The following is a 24826-nucleotide window of genomic DNA, read 5'->3' as shown; positions in this document are numbered from 1 at the left end:
GCGACTTCACTTTCACTTTCATAGTAGATGTGCAGAAATTACTTTTGAGTGGATGTCTGCCTGTGGGAACAAACTAAAGAATGACTAAATAAAGCTACTGTGAAAAAGATGAACTTACCTATCCAAGTAAAATGTTCATCATTGCTGAGACATCTAGAAAGGAAAACCTCTTGGCTTATAGGAATGAAGTCCAGAGTAAGAGAGATAAAAATCCTGTCTTCTGCACAATCACAAACTTTATTTTGCATTTATGTCTTTGAAGAAGGCACTCAAAAAACATCAATTTTAACAGATAGTGTTAAAATTAAAAAAATAATAATTTAGGGATTGTAAATATAGCAGCAAATTGGTAGAGTTAAACCCAATTAACATACGTTATATTTTTGAGATGTTAGATGAAAGAAATAACTATGAATAGATTCAGAATATTAATGAGTTACTAACATTAATATTCTATATAACTACTATTTAAAATAGTGTGATTCTTAAGGGTTAGTAGGGAACTTCCTTTTCTAGGGAGCACTCAAGCATAGGCCACAGATGGTTAACTATTTAGAAAATTATAACATAAGATGTGCGCTGGATGAAAGGTGTAGTTGGTAGATTCCATCTGAGTTCTAATGTTCTATAATACCAATAAGCATAGTTCTATACACAAATATGTATATGTGAGTAGCTGTAGTGAAGATATATATATGACTAGATTTATATAAAATTATATACATTTATATATGCACATATATATCTTATTTTATTTCTATGGACATTAATTTGATCATAGAGATCACTTAATTGGATGTAATACTCATTAACCTTTTCCTGAGGCTGGACCCCAAATACTACATCCTGTCTCTTTCTAGTACTTTTTCCTCTTTGACATGAAATTCCATGTATGGTCAGGCTTTTGGATGATAACCATAACTTCGGGTCTTTAAAAGATCAAGAGTTGACCATGCTGATAAACATTTCTGCCAACCATTACTTATTGCTAAACCCAAGTTTTTCTTTTTCTCTGATATAAATTCATTTTCCACAGAAAATACAATTATAACTACAATTCTATCTTATAACACAAATATCTACTTTATAAATTAGTTCTTAAACCTCAGACCATTTTCTGAAAATGACAAGTATCGGTTAATCTTATAGGTGTGAAGTTTACATGCTGAAACATGGAGTTATCTTTTATTTACTCAACTAGGTCAAAAGGAAAGAGGAAAAAAAAATCAATGGACTTGCAAGATGAGTAAAGTTCAGGTTCTCTTTGTCTCAGAGAGCAGATATTATATTTATTATATCTGTAAAGGTTGTGAGAATGTTGGTTGAGAATTTTTACTTGTTTTTCAGAATGAATTCCCTCTTGACTGAACTGTTTCTAAGCATTGATGATATTGGTCACAGAATTATCTACTTTATTAGATTTATATTTCACATATATGTAGTGTTTACAATAGTAATCATTTAAAAATGATATCATGAATGCTTTTTCAACTTTAAGATACATGAGAATTACCCAAGATGCAAAATGTAAATATAGATTTACATTTTGGGCCTGGCCTCCAGATATTTGTAATCTATAGGTCAGGTAATACAGTCATGCTTATTTAATGAGCGCATACACTTGCCCTCCCCCTGCCATTATGTTTTAGGTGGTCCACGGATCCTGCTTTGCTATCACTCAGTTCAGTTCAGTCGCTCAGTCGTGTCCGACTCTTTGTGACCCCATGGGCTGCAGCACGCCAGGCTCCCTGTCCATCACCAACTCCCAGAGTTTACTCAAACTGTAACCGTTATATAGATCCGTATTTTAAAATTAAAGTCATTGTTTTGTATGCCTGATTCATACTGTATAGGTTTGTATAGAGCATATGTCTATTTGTGTTTAGGTCTAGGCTTTTTTTCTTTTCCTCACACATGTTTATTCTGAAAAATCCTTTCACAACTTTCAAAATGCATATGGAAGGAAACAACAAAACAACTTTCCTCCCTGGCTAAGGCCTGCTTACGTTACAGATACATATTTGGGGAGAGAGCACCCTCATGTGGTAACAGGATGCTAAAAATATTCCGAGATTTTCTTTTCTATCTTAAGCAACCACAGGAAAACAATTGCTGGTAACTATATGACCACCCCACTATATCATTTTGTTTCTGAAGAGTTTTTAGAGGAGCCATTTTCTTTTCTTTTAGGCCTAACGACAAAGGTGTTACCTTGCAAAGCTGTTATCTTCTCGTTGCGAATTTTCAGGTACCCCAATTGTGGCTTTTTCTATTGATTCAAGAAACCTGTCTCAATGCTTCTGTTAAGTCATAGTGAATGTGCACCAACTTAAGCTTCTGGGGTCACAGGCTCATCAGCACCCAAACACAATATTCTATTAGTTCAGTGGTTTTCCAGAACCATGAGGCAAATTTAACTCTGTTTCAAAGTCATAAGTGAAATATCTAAAGTATTCTAGGCATTAGGGAAATTTTTGAATGAACATTAAATGACTCATAAGCAACAACAAAATACCTTTTTCTGCAAATGAAAGCACCCCTGAACTTCAGCACAAAGTCTTTTAGATGAGAAACATTGCCATAGAAGACAAATATCCAGCTCACGGTACTGCTGTGTTTGTGGAATGCTAGGCTGTCTAATAAACAAAAGTAGTATCCCTTGCCAAAAGAATAATATTAACTCTAATAAACATCAAAAAATTGCAGTCAAGTATGATGGCTTAATTAAAACTTATTATAATGTAAGGGAATACTTACAGGTGCTTACAAAGAAATTGACAATCAATTAAAATTAAAAGCTTGCCATTCCAGTGCCAAAATTGGCATGACTATTATGTAAGGAAGGCAATCCACTTAATATATATTAATATATATCTCCCTTCTCTGAACATGCCCTGAGGTTAATCTGATTTGATTCAACACTAACTTCTCAAAAATTGTATCTTTCTTTTAAAAATGTTACTTTTTCAAGGGTTTTATAAGCATTCAAATTCATTATTTCTGTTGGATATTTTCCATTTGACAAATGTAACATAATCCATAAAGTTTTTTGATAATTCTACAATATAGATTTGTTTTTATTAATATTATTTTTAATGTAAGTAAAACACATGTGCTCATTGTAAATAGTATAGTAGATGTATAAAAATGAAATGGCATGTCACCAGCAATATCTTTACATACTTTCTTGCAATAACGGTTTTTACCATCTTGATTTATGTGAATCCAGTATTTTTATGCTTGTGAAAAATATCTTTACAAACTATTATGTTTTACATAGAGAAAACATATACACATCAGTTCAGTTCAGTTGCTCAGTCGTGTCCGACTCTTTGCCACCCCGTGAATCACAGCACGCCAGGCCTCCCTGTCCATCACCATCTCCCGGAGTTCACTCAAACTCAGTCCATCGAGTTGGTGATGCCATCCAGCCATCTCATCCTCTGTCTTCCCCTTTTCCTCCTGCCCCCAATCCCTCTCAGCATCAGAGTCTTTTCCAATGAGTCAACTCTTTGCATGAGGTAGCCAAAGTACTGGAGTTTCAGCTTTAGCATCATTCCTTCCAAAGAATACCCAGGGCTGAGGATTCAGGATGGGGAGCACATGTATACCTGTGATGGATTCATTTTGATATTTGGCAAAACTAATACAATTATGTAAAGTTTAAAAATTAAAAAAAAAAAAAGGGCTGATCTCCTTTAGAATGGACTGGTAGGATCTCCTTGCGGTCCAGGGGACTCACAAGAGTCTTCTCCAACACCACAGTTCAAAAGCATCCATACATGACTAATGGGAAAACCATAGCCTTGACTAGACGGAACTTTGTTGGCAAAGTAATGTCTCTGCTTTTCAATATGCTATCGAGGTTGGTCATAACTTTTCTTGCAAGGAGTAAGTGTCTTTTAATTTCATGGCTGCAGTCACCATCTGCAGTGATTTTGGAGCCCCAAAAATAAAGTCTGACACTGTTTCCACTGTTTCACCATCTATTTCCCATGAAGTGATGGGACCAGATGCCATGATCTTCGTTTTCTGAATGTTGAGCTTTAAGCCAACTTTTTCACTTTCCTCTTTCACTTTCATTAAGAGGCTTTTTTGTTCCCCTTCACTTTCTGCCATAAGGGTGGTGTCATCTGCATATCTGAGGTTATTGATATTTCTCCTGGCAATCTTGATTCCAGCTTGTGCTTCTTCCAGCCCAGCGTTTCTCATGATGTACTCTGCATAGAAGTTAAATAAGCAGGGTGACAATATGCAGCCTTGACGTACTCCGTTTCCTATTTGGAGCCAGTCTATTGTTCCATGTCCATTTCTAATTGTTGCTTCCTGACCTGCATGCAGGTTTCTCAAGAGGCAGGTCAGGTAGTCTGGCATTCCCATCTCTTTCAGATTTTTCCACAGTTTATTGTGATCCACACAGTCAAAGGCTTTGGCATAGTCAATAAAGCAGAAATAGATGTTTTTCTGAAACTCTTTTGCTTTTTTGATGATCCAACAGATGTTGGCAATTTGATCTCTGATTCCTCTTTTCTAAAACTGGCTTTAACATCTGGAAGTTCACAGTTCACGTACTGCTGAAGTCTGGCTTGGAGAATTTTGAGTATTACTTAACTAGCATGTGAGATGAGTGCAATTGTGTGGTAGTTTGAGCATTAATTACACTCTAAAAAAATAGGTCAATTTACATTTTTACTAACAAGATGAGTAAGATATTAGTTTGAATAATAGTGGTAGTAGTGAGAGGAGTAGTAGTAGTGATAATAGAAAACACTGAAGAATAGCATGGAACTTAGGGCAATCGATTACAGGGAAAATGAAAAAAGTGTGGAGACAGTGTGATACAAGTAGGAAAAGAGAATAGATAATTTACTAGAGGAAACACCAATTTTAAATGACAAAGTCTGGAGTCATAATAGCATTTGAAGAATGAAAGCAATTTCAAAAACTGAAAAACTACAAGAAACAAGGAAATAAATTTAAAAGAAAAATAATGACTTGGCAGAATCTTAAAGCTTGTTAGACTAGCAAAGAATGGAAATACTCATAATTAGAGAAGACAAATCAAGAAAAATCATAAGGAATCCTAAGAAAATTATACCAGTCAAGGTAATCATAGAGAAGATACTCTAAGGATCTAGAGAAAAGGTTTATTAAGGATTTGAATCCACAAGACAAATGATCAGTCAAGTATTAGAATAAAAAACTTAATAATGACCAAGAACAAGAAAATTTACGGAACAAGTGGAAGAGCTTTTTAGCTACAAAGCGTATAAGCTATATAACAAAGCAAGGGAAAGAGACATTTTCAAATATGTAAGGCTCAGAGGTTTTACAGGCCATTTGTTCTTCTAAAAAAAAAGTTTACTGGAAGACATAACCCAGACAAATAGGAGAATGGAAATTAAGAGCTATGAGTGAAGATACTGTTGGGGGCCCAAAAGGTGCCATTATATTACTTTTAATATAAAATTATGTAAAAGATCAAATAAAAAACCGGCAGCATCATATAAAAAATTTAAAAAGCAATATGGGAGCAAAAAAACCTATGAGTTAAAGCAACAAATAAAGATGAATATATCGATTTTCACAAAAATGTAAAAATTATGAGCTTATAAATTAAAAGAAAAAATATCTTCAACTTGAGTTAAAACATAACTTTATGCCGTTCATAAGATATATACTCAAATTCATACTTAGTTTATAACAATGTATGCAAATTTAAACTTCTCCTTTAAAACAAATATTTTAGCTACAAGACAAATTTGGCTATTAAAACTGCCCTAAAGCAGGTACGTCTCTCCCTATTTTTATATATAAGGAGACTGACATTTATAAATCTATAGATTTGAATAAATCCAGTTTTTTAGTTAATGCTGGAACCCCAATCTTCTGGTCACTGAAATTTCTTTCTAGCATTATATAACAAAATTTTCACTTTCTAAATTTCTAATGTATGTTATATTTAGAATTTTTATTTTTTTTCAATTTTATAATTACCTGATTACTGATTGTGGACCATCAAGAAAATATAGACTAAACAGAAATAAGATGAATGAAACAGACAGACATGTTAAACTGATTAACTCAATATAGCATGAACTGGGTTTTAAGGTACCTCTCTTCTCCTGACTTTGCCAGGAGCAAGAGCTTGCTGTTCTTTAAAATAATTACTTGATTTCTTATCTATAAAATGAATTAATACTATTAATCTCACATATCACATACACTTTAAAGAAGAATGAAGCAAAATAATACCTTCTAATCTGTGCATTAGCATCTACCTACCATAAAACCTTCCTAATAAGAAGGAGAACCATAGTCTGAAACTGTCTGTGGATATGTGGGAAGCAGGGATTCATGTCTCTCATTTACTTTTGCATTGCCAACATCCCACGTAATGCTCCTCCACACTTGCTATTTAATAAACTGTTGAATTAATTGATTCTAATTCAATAATAAAAGAGATTTAAAATAACTTTCTAAGTGGCAGGGGTCTTTACTTAGAATTTTTTAGAGTAAAGAGTATTTCTTGAGAAAAAGTAAACTTACTTTTAAAAATTATGTTAGTATTATGAAACATTTAATATAAACATAAGCATGTTTGAAAACTGGAAACAACTAGTTATAGCTACAACTTGGGGCCATAGTTAGCTATGCAGCTTTGCTTACAAAAGGAGATACAGTCTAGCTGGCTGTTCACCAATTGACCTTCTCTCTCACATATAAAGGACAATATTCTGAGCAGCATGATTCATTTTAGGCTGGCAGTATCTGCATTTGAACTTATAATTTTCAGAATTCTGAGTTATTGTACATGCAAGTACTCAAAGAATAGCATTTAAACTATCATCTTAATCAACTATATTTCTATGTCTCTAGCTTTTTGCTTTCATATGTAACTTATACAAACCATAAGGACATGGAGCACAGTCACATTTACAGCCTTTGCAAACTTATGTTCTCCAGCAGCCTGTTGATGCTGGGGGTGGTTGTAAGAGATGACTGCTGGACTTTGCTGGAAAGATTTGATTTAAGAAAAGGAAACAACCAAATGGGAATTCCCATGAGAAATCTGTGCTTCCATTACAGGGGGCATGGGTTCAATCCCTGGTTAGGGAACTAAGATCCTGGAAGCCATGTGGCATGGCCAAACACACACACACACACAACTTAATGCCATCTGAATGTGGATTCCTTAATTCTTAAAATTTTGTTACTCAGTAATTACTTCAACTGTGTTATGTATCCAGAGAAGGCAATGGCACCCCACTCCACTACTCTTGCCTGGAAAATCCCATGGATAGAGGAACCTGGTAGGCTGCTGTCCATGGGGTTGCTAGGAGTTGGACACAACTGAGCGACTTCACTTTCACTTTTCACTTTCATGCATTGGAGAAGGAAATGGCAACCCACTCCAGTGTTCTTGCCTGGAGAGTCCCAGGGACAGAGGAACCTAATGGGCTGCCATCTATGGGGTCGCACAGAGTCGGATACGACTGAAGCGACTTAGCAGCAGCAGCAGCAGTGTTATTATCATTTCTTGTTATGTAGCATCTATGGCGGCACGTTGTACCTATAACTGGCTATTTCCAATTTTCAAACATGCTGTGTTTACCTGCTGTCCTCTTCTCCCTCGATGCACTTTCTGTGATTAGACACTATTCACCTACAGCATCCTGATAAAGCTTACACAAAAATACCCCTTCCTCCCAACCCCCTATACATGTAGGTTCATGCAATCACACATACAAACACACACACACATTGTATGTGTTATTCAGTTTCTTTTTCTTCAGCTTTGAGCACTAGATCTAAGAATCAGTATGTTGGGAGTTATATTGGGAAATATAATATATTGGAAATATTGGGAGTTATAAGTTATGGCAATTCTAGGATATATTATTTTTTGTCTCATCTAGTTCTTCCTTTATATTACCAATAAATAAAGGGAACCCTTGATTTAATTTATGCCAAATATCTAATTTCTACTTCTGATTCACTAGCTTTATGACTCTACGTCATTATTTTTCTGGTCTACAGTTTCATCATCTGTGAAAGGAATGAATTAAACAAATGACCTCAAAATACTACTTCATTTCTAAAAAAAGAAAAGTCAGAGAAAATCGGTAGGTTGAAACGTGAAAATGACACTTTCTAGATCAAATTGTTGAATGTTGGAATTTCATATAACTTTTGTTGGTAACTGGATATCTTGTAGGACTAAAGATGTCATTAATCCTTGTTTCAAGGTGTCATTGCTATTAGATACCATTGAGATTACATCCTTCCTTTGCTTTCTTCAGTAGCCTGAGATACTGTACTCTATTAGAGCAGGGACTGTAATTTTTACTGTTTCATGCCCCAGTGCCTACAACAGTGTCTAGCAAGTACCAGACACAGTAAATGTTTGCTGAATGAATAGTGTTGTGACTTAAAATTATAAAATTCTACAAAATTATAATTATTAATAATGATGATAATCAGACATGTTGAAATACTAGAGTAGATAATACCAAAGGTGAAATTTCTGACAGCTCTGTTAATGGGAAGGTGACAAGTTAATCTCTGCTAAAATAATCAAAGGTGTGGCATAGCAGACAAAGATGTAAAAGCTGTGTCAGGTTCAGTTAAGTTCAGTTCAGTCGCTCAGTCGTGTCCGACTCCTTGTGACCCCATGGACTGCAGCATGCCAGGGCTCCCTGTCCATCACCAACTCCCAGAGTTTACTCAAACTCAGGTCCATTGAGTCAGTGATGCCATCCAATCATCTCATCCTCTGTCGTCCCCTTCTCCTCCTGCCTTCAATGTTTCCCAACATCAGGGTCTTTTCAAATGAGTCAGTTCTTCGCATCAGGTGGCCAAAGTATTGCAGTTTCAGCTTCAGCAACGGTCCTTCCAATGAATATTCAGGACTGATTTCCTTTAGGATGGACTGGTTGGATCTCCTTGCAGTCCAAGGGACTGTCAAGAGTCTTCTCCAACACCACAGTTCAAAAGCATCAATTCTTTTGCGCTCAGCTTTCTTTATGGTCTAACTGTCACATCCATACATGACCACTGAAAAAACCATAGCCTTGACTAGACAGAACTTTGTTGACAAAATAATGTCTCTGCTTTTTAATATGCTGTCTAGGTTGGTCATAACTTTTCTTCCAAGGAGCAAGTGTCCTTTAATTTCATGGCTGCAGTCACCATCTGCAGTGATTTTGCAGCCTCCAAAAATAAAGTCAGCCACTGTTTACTGTCATAGAAAATTTCAAGTATACAACAGAGTAGTTTAAACTATAATCACCATGCTATACATTAGATCTCAGAACTTATAACTGAAAGTTAATACCTTTTGACAAACATCTCTCCCCTTTCCCCATCCTCTACCCCCAGTAACGACTATCTATTCTTTGGCTCTATTATTTCAACATTTTTTAGATGCCATGTGTAGATCATATAATGTTTGTCCTTTTATATCTGGCTTATTTTACTTAGCATAAGGTTCTCTAGGTTCATCCATGTTTTTACAAGTGACAGGATTCCTTCTTTGTTATGGCAGAATTATACATATAACATTTTCTTTATCCATTTACCTGTCAGGTGACATTTAGATTTTCTCCATATTTTGTCTATTGTGACTAATGCTGCAATGAACATGGGAATGCAGATGTTTCTTAAAGATACTGATTTCACTACCTTTGGATATATACTCAGAAGTGGGATGGCTAGGTCATATGTTAGTTCTATTTTTAATTTGTTAAGGAATTTTTGTACATGGTGATTGCACCCACTTATGTACTTACCAAACCAAAAGTGTACAAGGGTTCCCTTTTCTCCACATCCTTGCCAACAATTATCTCTTGACTTATTGATGATAATAGTTATACTGACAGATATGAGGTGATACCTCATTGTGCTTTTCATTAGTATTTCTCTGATGATTAGTGATATTGACCAGCTTTACAAACGCCTGTTGACTATTTGTATGTCTTCTCTAGAAAAAGGTCTGTTCAGATCTTTTGTCCATTAAAAAATTGGATTATTCTTGAGTTTTTTCTATTGAGTTGTAGAAGGTTTTAACTATTTTGGATTTTAAAACTTTATCAGAAGTATAGTTTGCAAATATTATCTCCCAATCTATAGATTATGTTACATTTAAGTCTAATTCATGTTGAGTTAGTGTTTGTGAGTGGTGTAAGATAAGGGTCTGATTTCATCCTTTTACAAGTAGATTTCCAGTTTTTCCAACACTGTTTATTGAAAATACTATTATTTCTTAATTGTATATTAATCATGCCCTTGACAAAGTTTTGTTATTGTTGTTCAGTCAGTCATATATGATTCTTTGCAACCCCATGGACTGTAGCCTGCCAGGCTCCTCTGTCCATGGTATTTCCCAGGCAAGAATACTAGAGTGGGTTGCCATTTCCTTCACCAGGGGATATTTCCAACCTAGGAATTAAAGTCACATCTCCAGCACTGGCAGGCAAGTTCTTTTCCACTGATGCACCAGGCAAGCCCCATCAAAGTTCAGTTGGCCATAATGCATGGATTTATTTCTGAGCTTTCTAGTCTGTTCCATTGGTCTATGAGTCTGTTTTTATGCCAGTACTGCACTATTTTGATTAGTATGGCTTTTTGTAATATAGTTTGATGTTAGGAAATGTGCTGCTTCCAGCTTTGTTGTTTCTCAAGATGGTTTTAATTTATTGTTGTTGTTGTGTGTGTGCGTGTGTGTGTGTGTGGTTCCATATAAATTTTAGGATTTTTTTCTATTTGTGTGGAAAATATCACTGGAATTTTAATAGTGATTGTATTGAACATGTACATCACTTTGGGTAGTATAGACATTTTTAGCAATATTAAATCTTCTAAGTTGTTAACATGGGGCCTTTTTTTCATTTATTTGTGTCTACTTCGATTTTCTTTCATCAGTGTTTCATATTTTCCAGGGTATAAATCTTTCACCACTTTGGATAAATTTGCTAAATATTTTGGGCTTTCCAGGTAGCACTAGTGGTAAAGAAGCCCCCTGCCAATGCAGGAGATTAAAGAGAAGCGGGTTTGACCCCTGGGGTGGGAAGATTCCCTTGAAGAAGGGAATGGCTACCCTCTCCAGCTTTCTTGCCTGAAGAATCCCATGCACAGAGGAGCCTGGAGAGCTACAGTCCATAGGGTTGCAAATAGTCAGACATGACTGAAATGACTTAGCACACACACCCATAAATATTTTATTCTTTTTGTTGTTGTAAATGGGATTATTTTCTTTATTTTTCAGATAGTTTGTTGTTAGAGTACAGAAGCATAACTGATTTTGTATAGTGATTTTTTTTTAAAATCCTGAAACTGTAATGAATTCATTTAGTTTTTTGGTAGAATATTTTACATTTTGGATATATCTGTTTATTTCTGTAGTGTTATTGAACTTTTGCTGGTGGTGTTTACCATGCTCTATACATGGAATTTAATGCCAGAAACTTGAGCTTCATATTCAACTATTTAAGACTGATTTCCATATTGTAAAACTTTCCATCAACTTCTCATCTAATTTTCAACTGTTGGTAATTTTGAACTGCATTATTATTTTATTAGGGTGGCAAAATGTTGATTTTATAGTTGTATAATTTAGTCAACATATGTTAGCTAGAATTCTTTGGCTAAAACTGTCTGTCTTCAATGAGGACTTATCAGTTACCTTGAAACAGTGTTTGTAAAAGTAAAGATGAGCTTAATGTTTAATGATTTCCTTTTATTTGTGATTTTTCAGAGTGAAAATTAGATACCTTCTTTTCATTATCCTATAATATTATGTGTGTGCTAGTCACTCAGTTGTGTCTGACTCTTTGCAACCCCATGGACTCTAACCCTCTAGGCTCCTCTGTCCTTGGGATTCTCCAGGCAAGAATACTGGAGTGGGTTTCCAGTTCCTTCTCCAACCTATAATACTATAAATTGATTTCAAAATGATACTACTACTACTAATATTTACAATTAGACTAGAAGATAAACGTTAAGATGTTTTATAGGCCCATTTTTGCTTACAACCTATATTCCTCCAGGCAAAATATAGTCAAAATACTGTGCTGTAAAGTCACTTGAAATAATTCCTCTTTCTGATATATGATTAAATTTGTTCACTTCCATTTTAAAAGTTTATGCATTTTATGTAATTATATTTTTGAAAATATAAAATACTTTCATTACCAGTGTTAAAACTATGAAGAAAATTATATTCGGAGAAGTCACACTTTCTATTCCTGTCTCTGATAACTCATTCCCTTTCTCTCTCTAGAGTAAACATCATAATAAGTTTTGATATTATCTTTCCAGTATATTCAAATATGTATAATTTTATATCCTCTTCTTTCTTACAAAGAAGGGAATATTCGATTCATGTTATTCTTCAGCTTGCTTTTTTTCACTTTATACATCCTGGTAATCACTTTATTTGCAGTATGTAGCAGTGGTCTTAAAACTAGGAGAATCCACCTGCTCCCAGAGAGCAGTTGGTAATGTCTGAAGTATTTGGAGGTGTTACAACTTGAGCCACGGAGTCATTATTGTCATCCGGTTAATACAAGCTAGAGATGATGCTGAAAATCCTACAATTCACTGGAAAGAAACCAACATGTCAATAGTGCCAAGACTGACAAATCATATAGGGCTCTGCTTTCCTAGTGTACTTACTTGTTAATTCAAAACATTTGTGTCACCTTAAAGTCTCTTTTTATTAATTAATATTTCTATTGATTATGAGTCTATTTCTTGCTATGTGTCTAGGAATTTTTAAAAGTATATTCTGATCAGTGTAGATGTTATTTTACAGTGAATCTGGAATATGTTCTTTTACTTTAGGTGTTCAGTTTTCTTCTGGCAATTGTATCAAATTATTGCCAGACTATTGATTCTGTCAAGGTTAGATTAAGACTGTGTTAGAATTTATTTATATATTTTTCTTTAGTTCTTTTACATAACCCTGGATCTAATTTGTAATCCTTATTTCTAACTTTTTCTGGCTCTCAGAAAATTTCTAGAGAGTCAATGGTTTCTTATATAGTAGCATTTCTTATACTCTTAATTCCTTCCTACATTTCAGTGATTCCATCTGGAATAATTTTCTATAGCCTGAAGAATTCCTATCAATATTCCTTACAATTTAAGCATTCTGGTGATATGATGTGTGTGCAAATATGTGTGTGTATATGAGTGTGAAAATGTCTTTATTTGGCCTTCCATTTTGAAGAATAATTCAACATAAGTTTATATGTTGGCAAGGTATTTTTTTTTAAACTTAAAACATAAAATACTGTTTCCTGATTTTCATAGGGACTGTTGAAAATTCATCTCATAATTAAATTTATCCCTAGGTAATGACTTTTATATTCCCTGGTTGCTTCAACAACCCCTTTACTAGTTAGCAGTTTACTATTTAGCAGTTTAACTCATATGTGACTATGTGATTTGTTTGTATTTACCCTACTTGGGGTTTTCTGAACTAATAAATCAAAATTGTTTTGTGCAATTTTAGATTTTATTTACTAATATTTTGTTGAAGATTGTTAATATCTATATTAATGGCTGATAACAATCTGTAGTTTTCCTTTCTTGTAATGTCTTATCTGGTTTTGATACTATGATAATTCTGGCCTCATGCAATGAGTTAAGAAGTGTTCCTCTACTTCCATTTTCTGAAAAAGAGTGTAAAGAATTGGTGTTATTTCCTTTTTAGATGTTTAGGAGAATTCACTAAAAACCTTATGGGTCTGATGCTTTCTATTTGGGAAGGTTATTAATTATTGATCTAATTTTTTATAGTAGATATAGGCCTATTTAGATGATCTATGTATCCTTGTGTGAATTTTGGTAGATTGGGTCTTTCAAAGAATTGGTTCATTTCATATAAGTTATCAGATTTGTAGAAATAGAGTAGTTCATAATATTCCTGTATTGTGATTTTAATGTTCATGGATCAGCAGTGATCACCTCTCTTTAAATTCTGCTATTAGTGATTTCTGTCTTCTCTGTTCCCTTTGGTTAGCCCGGCTAGGGTTTTATCAATTTTATTGAACTTTCCAACAAACTAGCTGTTAAAATTTATACATACATACATATATATATATATATATATATATATATATATATTCTATTTTTAATTTCATTGATTTCTACACCAAAATTTTATTATTTCCTTTCTTTTTCTATCTGCATATTTATAATATTTTTCTTTCTCTAGTTTCCTAAGGTGGCATTTTAGATTACTGATTTTATGTCTTATTTATAAAATGTGTATTTCTTTTAAGCAGGGTGTTTGTTGTATCCCACAGATTATGATAAGTTGAATTTTCATTTTCATTTCATTTAGTTCAAAATATTTTTCATATTCTTTTAAGACTTTTTCTTATCCAGTGTGTTATGTAGAAGTATGTTGAATAATCTCTAAATGTTTTGTAATTTTCCAGCTATCATTATGATATTGATTTCTAGTTTAATTCCATTTTGATCTGAGAGTATATGTAGTATGATGCCCCTATGCAAAATTTGTTCAGAGATGTGCTTTATGGCTGAGAATGTGGTCTGTCTTGGTAAATATTTCATGTGACTATCAACTGAAAAAAAAATGCCGAGAGTTTTATTTTTATTCAGCAGATATTCTGAGGACTTCAAGCCCCAGACACAGCATCTCAGATAACTGTTCTGAAGAGCCAGGATATGTAAGAGTTTTTACAACAAAAGTCCAGGTGATCGGAACATCAAAAGATTACTGTTGTAAAAAAAAAGCAGTTATCTCAAATTAAAGAATTTAGCATTTTGCTATATGTAGAAAGATGCAAGAGTCTGTGTTTACTGAAACCCTTCCTTTGATATGCACTTCAGCTATCTATGGCCAGTACCTTGTGTTTTCTCATCCTGAGTCTCCTCAGGGTGAAATGTTGAGGTGACTGTAGAAGTTGGCATTCTTTTTTTCCAGCCTGAGTTCCCTCAAGGCTCCTCGGGGTTGGGGCAGCTTTGTAATGTGGGGACTTGATGGCTGCGACAGCCTGTGTTAACTGATATGGCAGACAGTCGTTCAGTTCATATGACCTTGAGGAGAATGTATATTCTGCTGCTGTTTGAAGTGGTCTATATACCTTGTGTGCTCAGTCACTCAGTTGTGTCCAATTCTTTGCGACCCCATGAACTGTAGCCCGCCAGGCTCCTCTGTCCTTGGGGATTCTCCAGGCAAGAATACTGGAGTGGTTTGCCATGCCCTTCTCCAAAGGATCTTTCCAACCCAGGTCTCCCACAGTGCAGGTGGGTTGTTTGCCATCTGAGCCACCAGGGAAGCCCACGAATACTGGAGTGGGTAGCCTATCTTTTCTCTAGGGGATCTTCTTGACCCAGGAGTCAAACCAGGGTCTCCTGCATTACAGATGGATTCTTAACCAGCTGAGCTACCAGGGAAGCCTATCTATATATCTTTGTGTTTGTGCTTAGTTGTTCAGTCATCTCCAACTCTTTGCAATCCCATTCACTGTAGCCTGCCAAGCTCCTCTGTCCATGGGGATTCTCCAGGTAAGAATAATGGAGTGGGTTGCCATGCCCTCTTATATCCTATTGAGGGGTGGTATGATACAGTTAAGCTATATCTTTACTTCTATTGTTGTACCCATCAATTCCTGATAAAGATGTTTGTGAAATCTCCATTATAATAATGGAATTTTTAATATTTTCCTAGCAGTTCTAACATTTTTCTGCCTCATCTATTTTGATGCTCTGTTTTTAAGTACATACTCATTAAAGATGTGTCTGTTTGGAGAAATGATCACCCATTTTCTTTAGCTAATGCCCCTCTTTCCTTGTTTTAAAGTCTGCTTTGTTTGAGATAAATATAGCTACCACATCTTTGTTTTGATTAGTGTTAGCATGGCATACCTTTATCTATCCTTTTAATTTTTTTCTATGTCTTTATATTGGGTTTCTTGTAAGCAACATATAGTTGCATCATACTTTTTTTTTTTAACCATTTCATCAGTCTTTGTATTCCTGTATTTAGACTACTCACATTTAACATGATTATTGGTATAGCTGGACTAGTATAACTTTCCTATTATTTTACTTGTTCTTTGTTTCTTTCCCTTTTTCTATTTTCTATGATTTAAATTGAGCAATTTTGTATATGATTCTTTCTCCCCTCTTTCAATATTACTAAAGTTGGACACAACTGAGTGAGCACACATACAACATACTTTTCTTTAATTTGTCTTTTTAGTAATTACCATAGACTTTATAGAATGCATTTTTAAAATTTAATTTTATTATTTTTGATATATAGCTGATTTACAATGTTGTATTAGTTTCAAGCATACAACATAGTGATTTATATTTTGTATAGGTTATACTCCATTTAAAGTTATTATAAAATGCTGGCTATATTCCCTGTGTGTAGAATGCTATTAAAATCTCTGTCCATTTTCAAATAACACTTTATCCCTTCACAGGTAGTAGAAATAATTAGAATTCTCTTTCATTCTTCTTATTCCTTATAATATTGCTGTTATCTATTTCACTTATCCAGAAGCTAAGGTATAACCCCAAACAAATGTTATCATTATTCAAGTGACTAATTATTAATTTTAAAGTATTAAAATATTTTAAATAATTATATAATACATAACAATTATCTATTCAAGCAGTTATTAATAGAAATAAGGAAACTAAAAAGTTAAATTTTGCTTTCATTTATATCTTTTCTAATATTTTTTTTTTTTACATCTGAGTTTTAAAATTTTATCATTTTCCTTCTCTTTGAATGACTTCTTGTTCTCTGATCTTTCTAGGTTTGCTCATCTTCTGTCATGAATTTTGAAAGATTTATAGCCATTATTTGTTCAAATATTTCTTGTTCTCATTTCTCTGTCTCTTACAGTGTTTCAAATTCTTTTTTTTTAATTTATTTTTTTTAACTAATTTTAATTGGAGGCTAATTACTTTACAATATTGTAGTGGTTTTTGCTATACATTAACATGAATCAGTCATGGGTGTACATGTGTTTCCCATCCTGAACCCCCCTCCCACTTCCCTCCCCATCCCATCCCTCAGGGTCATCCCGATGCACCAGCCCTGAGCACCTTGTATTATGCATCAAACCTGGACTGGCAATCTATTTCACATATGATAATATACATGTTTCAGTGTTATCCTCTCACATCATTCCATCCTCACCTTTCCCACAGAGTCCAAAAGTCTGTTCTTTACATGTGTCTCTTTTGCTATCTCTCACATAGGATCATCGTTGCCATCTTTCTAAATTCCATGTATATACGTTAATATACTGTATTGGTGTTTTTCTTTCTGACTTACTTCATGCTGTATAATAGGCTCCAGTTTCATCCACCTCATTAGAACGGATTCAAATGTATTCCTTTCAATAGCTGAGTAATATTCCATTATGTATATGTACCACAGCTTTCTTATCCATTCATGGGCCAATGGACATCTAGGTTGCTTCCATGTCTTGGCTATTGTAAACAGTGCTGCAATGAACATTGGGGTACATGTGTCTCTTTCAATTCTTGTTTCCTTGGTGTGTATGCCCAGCAGTGGGATTAGTAGGTTGTATGGCAGTTCTATTTCCAGTTTTTTTAAGGAATCTCCACACTGTTCTCCACAGTGGTTGTACTATTTTGCACTCAGACCAACAGTGTAAGAAGGTTCCATTTTCTCCACACCCTCTCCAGCATTTATTGTTTGTAGACTTTTTGATAGTAGCCATTCTGACCAGCGTGAGATGGTACCTCATTGTGGTTTTGATTTGCATTTCTCTGATAATGAGTTTATGGGAAATAGATGGGAAAACAGTGGAAACAGTGTCAGACTTTATTTTTGGGGGCTCCAAAATCACTGCAGATGGTGACTGCAGCCATGAAATTAAAAGATGCTTACTCCTTGGAAGGAAAGTTATGACCAACCTAGATAGCATATTCAAAAGCAGAGACATTACTTTGCCAACAAAGGTCCATCTAGTCAAGGCTATGGTTTTTCCAGTAGTCATGTATGGATGTGAGAGTTGGACTGTGAAGAAAGCTGAGCGCTGAAGAATTGATGCTTTTGAATTGTGGTGTTGGAGAAGACTCTTGAGAGTTCCTTGGACTGCAAGGAGATCCAACCAGTCTATTGTAAAGGAGATCAGTCCTGGGTGTTCTTTGGAAGGACTGATGCTAAAGCTGAAACTCCAGTACTTTGGCCACCTCATGTGAAGAGTTGACTCATTGGAAAAGACTCTGATGCTGGGAGGGATTGGGGGCAGGAGGAGAAGGGGACGACAGAGGATGAGATGGCTGGATGGCATCACTGACTCGATGGATGTGAGTTGGGTAAACTCCGGGAGTTGGTGACGGACAGGGAGGCCTGCTGCTGCTGCTGCTAAGTCGCTTCAGTCGTGTCCAACTCTGTGCAACCCCAGAGACGGCAGCCTAAGTGATGTTGAGCATCTTTTCACGTGTTTGTTAGCCATCTGTATGTCTTCTTTGGAGAAACAAATGGATAAGAAAACTCTGGTACATATACACAATGGAATATTACTCAGCCTCCATATGTTGGTGTTTTTAATAGTTTTTTCCCATAATTGACATCTAATCTTACTGCATTGTGATCAGAAAAGATGCTTGGAGTGATTTCAGATTTTTTTGAACTTACCAAGGCTAGATTTATGGCTCAGGATGTGATCTATCCTGGAGAAGGTTCCATGTGTACTTGAGAAAACAGTGAAATTCATTGTTGGGGTGAAATAGTCTATAGATATCAACTAGGTCTAACTGGTCCATTATATCGTTTAAAGTTTGTGTCTCCTTGTTAATTTTCTGTTTAGTTGATCTATCCATAGGTGTGAGTGGGGTATTAAAGTCTCCCACTATTATTGTGCCACTGTTAATTTCCCTTTTCATACTTGTTAGCATTTGCTTTACATATTGTGGTACTCTTATGTTGAGGGCATATATATTTAAAATTGTTATATCTTCTTTTGGATTGATCCTTTCATCATTATGGAGTGTCCTTCTTTGTCTCTTTTCATAGCCTCTTTTTCAAAGTCTATTTTCTCTGATATCAAAATTCCACTCCTGCTTTCTTTTGGTCTCCATTTGCATGGAATATCTTTTTCCAGCCCTTCACTTTCAGTCTGTATGTGTTGCTTGTTTTGAGGTGGGTCTCTGTAGACGGCATATATAGGGGTTTTGTTTTTGTATCCATTCAGCCAGTCTTTGTCTTTTGGTTGGGGCATTCAACCCATTTACATTTAAGGTAATTATTTATAAGTATAACCCCATTGCCATTTATTTTGCTGTTTTGGGTTCGAGTTTATACACCTTTTCTGTGTTTCCTGTCTAGAGAAGATCCTTTATCATTTGTTGAAGAGCTGATTTGTTGGTACTTAATACTCTCAGCTTTTGCTTGTCTGCAAAGCTTTTGATTTTTCCTTAATATTTGAATGAGATCCTTCCTCAGTACAGTAATCTGGGTTGTAGGTTTTCCTCTTTCATCACTTTAAGTATGTCCTGCCATTCCCTTCTGGAGAAGGCAATGGCACCCCACTCCAGTATTCTTGACTGGAAAATCCCATGGATGGAGGAGCCTGGTGTGCTACAGTCCATGGGGTTGCTAAGAGTCAGACATGGCTGAAACAATTTAGCAGCAGCAGCAGCAGCCATTCCCTTCTGGCCTGAAGAGTTTCTATTGAAATATCGGCTATTATCCTTATGGGGATCTCCTTGTGGGTTATTTGTTGTTTTTTCCTTGCTGCTTTTAATATTTGTTCTTTGTGTTTGATCTTCATTAATTTGATTCATATGTTTTTAGGAAAGTTTTCAACTATTATCTCCTCAAGTATTTTCTCATGGTCTTTCTTTTTGTCTCTGGAACTCCTATGATTCGAATGTTGGGGCATTTGACATTGTCCCAGAGGTCTCTCAGGTTGTCCTCATTTCTTTTAATTCTTTTTTCTTTTTTCCTCTCTACTTCATTTATTTCCACCATTCTATCTTCTACCTCACTTATCCTATCTTCTGCTTCAGTTATTCTATTGTTGGTTCCCTCTAGAGTGTTTTTGAACTCACTTATTGCATTATTCATTATTGATTCGGAGAAGGCAATGGCAAGCCACTCCAGTACTCTTCTTGCCTGGAAAATCCCATGGACGGAGGAGCCTGGTAGGCTGCAGTCCATGGGATCGTTAAGAGTTGGACACGACTGAGCGACTTCACTTTCACTTTTCACTTTCATGCATTGGAGAAGGAAGTGGCAACCCACTCCAGTGTTCTTGCCTGGAGAATCCCAGGGACGGGGGAGCCTGGTGGGCTGCCGTCTATGGGGGTCTCACAGAGTCAGACACAACTGAAGCAACTTAGCAGCAGCAGCAGCAGCAGCAGCAGCGTTATTGATTGATTCTTTTTTATTTCTTATAGGTCCTTGTTAAACATTTCTTGAATCTTCTCAGTCCTTGTCTCCAGACTATTTACCAGTAACTCCATTTTGTTTTCAAGATTTTGGATCATTTTTACTATCATTATTCTGAATTCTTTTTCAGGTAGACTCCCTATCTCCTCTTTTGTTTTGTCTGGTGGGCATTTATCATATTCATTTACTTGCTGAATATTTCTCTGCCTTTTCATCTTGTTTAGATTGCTGTGTTTGAGGTGGCCTTTCTGTATGCTGGAAGTTTGTGGCTTTTCTTTGTTGTGGAGGTTCCTCCCTGTGGGTGGGGTTGGACGAGTGGCTTCTCAAGGTTTCCTGGTTAGGGAAGCTTGTATCGGTGTTCTGGTTGGTGGAGCTGGATCTCTTCTCTCTGTACAATGAAGTGTTCAGTAGTGAGTTTTGAGGTGTCTATGGGTTTGGTGTGACTTTTGGCAACCTGTATTTTAATGCTCAAGGTTATGTTCCTGCGTTGTTGGAGAATTAGCTTGGTATATCTTTCTCTGAAACTTGTTGGCTCTTGGGTGGAGCTTGGTTTCCGTGTAGGTATGGAGGCTTTTGATGAGCTCTTATGGAATGATGTTCCCTGGAGTCAGGAGTTTTCTGGTGTTCTCAAATTTTGAATTTAAGCCTCCTACTTCTGGCTTTCAGTCTTATTCTTACAGTAGCCTCAAGACTTCTCTATCCATACAGCACTGATGATAAAACATCTAGGTTAATGGTGAACAGATTCTCCACAGTGAGGGACACCCAGAGAGGTTCACAGAGTTACATGGGGAAGAGAAGAGGGAGGAGGGAGATAGAGGTGACCAGGGGGAGAAGAGGGGGAATCAAAAGGGGAGAGAGCAGTCTAGCCAGTAGTCAATTCCCTATGTGCTCTCCACAGTCTGGAACACTCAGAGAGTTTCACAGAGTTACATAGAGAAGAGAAGAGAGAGGAAGGAGATAGAGGTGACCAGGAGGAAAGAGGGGGAGTCAAAAGGAGAGAGAAAGATCTAGCTACTAATCAGTTCCCTACGTGTTCTCCACAGCCCGGAACACCCAAAGAGATTCACAGAGTTGGGTAGAGAAGAGAAGAGGCGGGGAGGAGATAGAGGTGACCTGCGGGAGAAAAAGGAGAGTCAAAAGCAGGAGAGAGCAATCAGACCAGTAATCACACTCCTAAGTAAGAATGGGTACTGCAGATTGGATTCTTAAAGGTACAAAATTGATAACAAATAACAAAAGGCAGAGATTAAAAATCTAGAATAGAGGTTAGACTCTCAAAAATACAATATTAAAAAACCAACAATATCACAAAAATTAGAAAAAAAAATATATATGAAATTTGCTTTAAAAATAGTGTGTTTTTTGCAAGTTAATAGTAGGTTATAAAAATGAAAATTAAAGGAGTAATGAACTTAAAAATTAAAAAAAATTAAAAAATGATACTAGTAAAATATATCTAGGAATTTCTCTGGAGCTGTTGAGGGCAGTATGGGGTCAGTTTAGTTTCAGATAGTTCCTTATTTCAGCTTATACTTCGTCTCAAGGTCTATAGGCCCTTTCCAATATAGTCAGTGCTAACTATGGGGTTTTAATCTGTTGTACTTGTCACTTCCAAAGTGGTTGCCTCTCCTTTCTTTATTTTGGCTTCCTCTGTTTGCAAGTCTCTTCAGTGTCTAATTTCAGCCCTGACACAACGGCACGAAAGTGGTCACTTATTTAGGCTCACTTGTTCAACTGTGCTGTGGGGAGGGAGGAACACTGCAAACAAATATCACTGGTGTGTGTGGGGAGTGCTCTCAATGTCTGGGCCACACTGGGTTTGCCCCACTCACAGCGTGTGTGCTTTCCCGGTCTACACTGCTCAGGCTCCAGGTTACTCTGCAGGGGAACTGTCTAATGTGAGCCCTGGGTTGGATGCACTTCTCAGGTCTAAGCTGCTCAGGTTCAGGTTCTCAGGTACTTCACAAAGGCACAGACTCAGCTGGGCCTGCGTTTTGTGCCCTTCCCAGGTCTGAGCAGCTCAGGCAACCAGGTGCTTGGTGAGCGTACTCTCCCAGTTGGGCAGTGCATCTTATCACCTCCCAGGTCCCAGCCCCTCGGTTTCCTGGGTGTGCAGGGAAAGTGCTGTCTCAGGTGTGCCCTGTGTCTCCTCTGGGGAGCTGCTCTCTGCAATCCTTCTGGCGGATGTCACCCATCCAGGATTGTAGGAAGACTTGGTTAGCAACTGGGAACCTGCTCACAGTTTGGTGGAGGATGCCGTCTCTGGGGCCGAGATTGCCCCTTATGTTCCGGCTCTGGCTGTCGCCTGCCTGCCTCTCTGTCTCTGGTGGGGGAATGGGCCAGTCCGCAGTGGGCTAGCTCTCCTCTGGTATTCACTCAACCTTTTGTTCTATGAGCGGGCCAAACTGTGGCTTAGAGCTTTTTGCAGGAAATTTCTCTCTCTTTCTCTCTTTTTTTTCTCTCTCTCTCTCTGGCTATTCCAGAGAGATATCTCACGTTAGCTCTCAGATTGTTCTCAGGGCATTCAAGCCCACCCTAAGCCTGCAGCCCACACCTCCCCATTTAGCCCTGGCTCACCACTGACCAATGCAAGCATCTGGGATACTTCTCTGCTAGGAGTTGTGGTTAGCTGTGTAATCTACTGGGGTTTAAGTAGGGTGGCACCCCACTCCAGCACTTTTGCCTAGAAAATCCTATGGACGGAGGAGCCTGGTGGGCTGCAGTCCATGGGGTCGCTAAGAGTCGGACACGACTGAGCGACTTCACTTGCACTTTTCACTTGCATGCATTGAAGAAGGAAATGGCAACCCACTCCAGTGTTCTTGCCTGGAGAATCCCAGGAATGGGGAGCCTGGTGGGCTGCCGTCTATGGGGTCACACAGAGTCGGACACGACTGAAGCGACTTAGCAGCAGCAACAGCAGTAGGTTTAAGTAGGGTATAAGCTGGTTTTTTTTTTTTCCTCCCGGTTATGTTGTCCTCTGAGATTCCAAAACTCCCTACAGACCCACTGGTGAGTGGGTTTCCTGGAGTTTGGAAACTTCTCCTTCATGACTCCCTCCCTGGGACGGGTCTCCGTCCCTAACTCTTTTGTCTCTTTTTATCTTTTACATTTTGTCCTACCTCCTTTTGAAGAGAATGGGCTGCCTTTCTAGGTGCCTGGTGTCCTCTGCCAGCATTCAGAAGTTGTTTTGTGGAATTTTCTCAGCGTTCAAATGATCTTTCAATGAATTTGTGGGGGAGAAAGTGGTCTCCTATTCCTCTGCCATCTTAGGACTGCCCCCCACCAACTGTTCCAAATTCTTTAGAAATTACATCTTTTTACTTCTACCCTAGCAATACTTTCTTTTTATTCTGAAATCTAATACTTATTCTCTTTATACTTAAAATAAAAATCAACATATTTTCTTCTAGACAATTAAAATATTTCAATTTAGGTTTTATCACATTAATTCTTTCCTTGCTATTTGCATTAATGATCACACTATCTTTTTGGCATTCTTTATCTCTGTGATTTCTAATGTTTTGAGTATTCCCCTAGACTATTCGAGCCTTTGTTTTCTCTAAACCTTCTCACCCAATTTGGAGAGACTATTCTGAGAAAACAGTGGTTTTCTAACCTTTTACTGTTCTTTATCAAGTTGGACTCTTCAATTTGTCTGTCTTATCTATCTGATCCCACCTTAACTATTGACACTCATCTTTCCTGAGTCTTTAATTCTGAACTGCTTTGAGAATGATTTTTGTTCCTCATATAGAGTGTCTCGTTTTAACCTCAGAGTATCTTTTTATGCTTTTTTTCTCCCTAGATGCTCTGCCTTGCTTTTTCCTGGAATGCTTCTACTTGTCTTGCCATCTACTACAGTCCATTCAAATGTACATTTCCTTCCAATATAGGACTTATTACAAATAAAAGCAACTCTCTTCCTCCTTCAGATATTTCTTTCCCAGTTATCTAACAATATCTTTATCCAGACAGTTATTCAATTAGAATTGTTTTAGTTGATGTCTTCTTTTCTGTATTTAAAGCACTTGAAAGGTACAGATTGTATCTTGTTCTTTGTTGTGGTCCCAGTACTTCAGAGCTTTGGAGGGCCCATAGTATGTACTAATAAATACTTCCGTTTTATTGAACTTTATCAACTCATATAAAATAAATTCAATACAGTTTACTCATATGGAGATAAAGAGGATAGTTTTAAAAATCTCAAAATTTTAAGCCACCAACGAGCTTAGTGGAAATACTGGCCATTAGCCCTTAATGGCTACCTAATTCTCTTACTGTTAAAGGTTGGTTCAAGGGAAAGTCTGAAGTCCTCTTAAACAGTGGGGTGTTGATACCTTCAATCCTAGACTAAAGATAAGACCTGACAATGGGAGGGAGAAGGTGAAAGGTAAGGGAGTA

The 24826-nt window shown here is 36.6% G+C and overlaps 1 long non-coding RNA gene across 27 annotated transcripts in view; it reads left to right on the top strand.

The window, feature by feature from the left end:
- LOC147378299 (uncharacterized) overlaps positions 1-24826 on the top strand; it is a 677507-nt gene that overhangs the window by 174656 nt on the left and 478025 nt on the right. For 2 of the 27 annotated variants that reach the window (XR_015145842.1, XR_015145846.1), the window contains one exon: positions 2191-2248. The exons of the other annotated variants lie outside the window; for them this stretch is intronic. This is a non-coding gene — a long non-coding RNA (uncharacterized LOC147378299). Of the gene's footprint in view, positions 1-2190; positions 2249-24826 lie in introns of those variants that run through there. 27 annotated transcript variants of the gene reach the window in all.

The sequence above is a fragment of the Bos grunniens genome, chromosome 2, assembly GCF_055505025.1.
Source record: "Bos grunniens cultivar Pamir isolate PY7600 chromosome 2, Bosgru_T2T1.0, whole genome shotgun sequence".
Lineage (NCBI taxonomy): Eukaryota > Metazoa > Chordata > Mammalia > Artiodactyla > Bovidae > Bos > Bos grunniens.
This window is presented reverse-complemented; position numbering and strand designations above follow the sequence as displayed.